At 37.0% G+C, this 2,500-nt stretch overlaps 1 protein-coding gene across 2 annotated transcripts in view; it reads right to left on the bottom strand.

Moving 5' to 3' along the window:
- cdh16 (cadherin 16, KSP-cadherin) overlaps positions 1–2,500 on the bottom strand; it is a 78,737-nt gene that overhangs the window by 15,776 nt on the left and 60,461 nt on the right. The window lies entirely within an intron of this gene.

Below are 2,500 nucleotides of genomic sequence, written 5' to 3' on the forward strand. Positions count from 1 at the left end.
AAAAGGCAGCAGCCGAGAGGAGAGAGTTGTTGGAGCTGGAGTAAGAGCGAGAGGGCAACTTCCACAATTTGGCCCTCCAGGGGGTTCTTCGGACCACCAAGCACTGACATGATAGCCCGGTTCAGGTTCACAATACAGTTTTATTTTACAATAAAGTCTGTGTATTGCTTTCCAGCAAATACTATTACTCCAGTTACTATGGTAATGTATTTAATTACTATGGTAATCTAATTAGTTACTATGGTAATGTAAGTCACAGCAGCTCAAACGAGGCACCAAGCAGTGTGGGTGGGGAGCGTTTCCACAGAGTGTCAGCCTGAAATGCGGTTGTCAAGGACAGACGCGGAAGGAGATTTTTACAACAAAGTTCTAAAGCTTAGTGATACATCAGATTGTAGGTGGGTTTCGCTTGATTGTAAAATATGTCGATCGAGACGGGGTGTGACGTTCATATGTTGTCAATATTCAGTGTTTTATGGGTCATAGTTAAAATTGTAAATCCCACTGCGGAAGTAGCTTCCTAGCGGTCCCATTGACAGACACAGCACCGGAGCCAAGCGTGCAGGTTTAACAAGGTTTTAATTATCTCCATCAACGAAAGTTCTCTCTCCTAATAGAATGTGACTTTTCAGTCCCATCCGTATCCTCCTCCTCTCCTGTTAAAGACAACAGATGATTAGATTAACACGTACCACCTGTGCAATCTAATCACCTGCCAGCTGTGTCTCGCCATCAGCACATACCACACCCCCATCTGATGGTGCTCTGTTTTCAGCACCATGGACAGAGGCGGTGATCTTTGCTCCTGCAAGCGAGCTGATCACACTCCCTCTCCACACCCACATTCTTTATTTCCATGTACATTCTGGGTGTCTCATTCAGTAAAAAATTTTTTAAATTTAATTCCGTTTTTTTAAGGCGTTCTGTCGTAACGTTTTTAGCATTCAATCAGACATTATTGTGAGGTTTTGTATTAAAGTTCCTAAAAATAGATATACCGGCCCTCGGACACATTTTTTTCCTCTAAAATTGGCCCCCCGAGGCAAAATGATTGCCCAGGCCTGCTGTAAGTACTGTATACCATACCATACCATACCATACCAACTTTATTTATAAAGCCCTTTAAAAATAACCACAGTTGACGAACAAAGGGCTGTACACCACAAAGAAATGGAGGCAAAGGACAGACTAAGAAATAACATTTAAAACAGAAGTAAAATGCACATTGAAAAAGCAAATACAAATTACCCTAAGAACAACTTGTTAGATAAAAAGCAGTTCAAAAGTTAAAAACAGTTAAAAAAATTAAAAACAGTTTAAAGTCTCATGCTGGGTTAAAAGCCAGTGAATAAAAATGGGTTTTAAGAAGGGTCTAAAAAGAAGGGGCCTGTCTCACATGGAGAGGGAGTTGTAATATATATGTAATGTAGTAACAGGCACATTCATACTAACATGTAATATTTACCTATTTTGATCATTTTAACCAAGCAGTGGTGTATTAATTTCACAGATGAATCACAATGTTCGCTTTTCCCTTCAACAACAACAACAACAACACTACTAGTCATGGCATACTTCATGAGAGACAACAAAGACTACTTTGGGACAAATTATGATAAGGAACCTTACATTTTTGAACCTGAATACAAGGAGGATGATCTACAAGTTTCAGAAGCTGTGTGCTAAACGGTTCCAGCTTTAGTGAATCACTAATCACCATGTAGCAGTGTTGCTAAGTGCTAAACAATATAAAGTACAGGCCAAAAGTTTGGACACACATTCTCATTCAATGCACTTTCTTTATTTTTAGGGATGTCCGATAATGGCTTTTTGCCGATATCCGATATTACGGTATTGTCCAACTCTTTAATTACCGATACCCATATCAACCGATATATACAGTCGTGGAATTAACACATTATTATGCCTAATTTGGACAACCAGGTATGGTGAAGATAAGGTACTTAAAAAAAAAATGTATACAATAAAATAAGATAAATAAATTAAAAACATTTTCTTGAATAAAAAAGAAAGTAAAACAATATAAAAACAGTTACATAGAAACTAGTAATGAATGAAAATGAGTAAAATTAACTGTTAAAGGTTAGTACTATTAGTGGACCAGCAGCACGCACAATCATGTGTGCTTACGGACTGTATCCCTTGCAGACTGTATTGATATATATTGATATATAATGTAGGAACCAGAATATTAATAACAGAAAGAAACAACCCTTTTGTGTGAATGAGTGTGAATGAGTGTAAATGGGGGAGGGAGGTTTTTTTGGGTTGGTGCACTAATTGTAAGTGTATCTTGTGATTTTATGTTGATTTAATTAATAATAAATAAATAAATTAAAAAAACAAAAAACGATATCGATAATAAAAAAACGATACCGACAATTTCCGATATTATATTTTAACGCATTTATCGGCCGATAATATCGGCAGGCCGATATTATCAGACATCTCTATTTATTTTCATGACTATTTGTCATGT

This window comes from Nerophis lumbriciformis, linkage group LG15 (assembly GCF_033978685.3).
Source record: "Nerophis lumbriciformis linkage group LG15, RoL_Nlum_v2.1, whole genome shotgun sequence".
NCBI lineage: Eukaryota > Metazoa > Chordata > Actinopteri > Syngnathiformes > Syngnathidae > Nerophis > Nerophis lumbriciformis.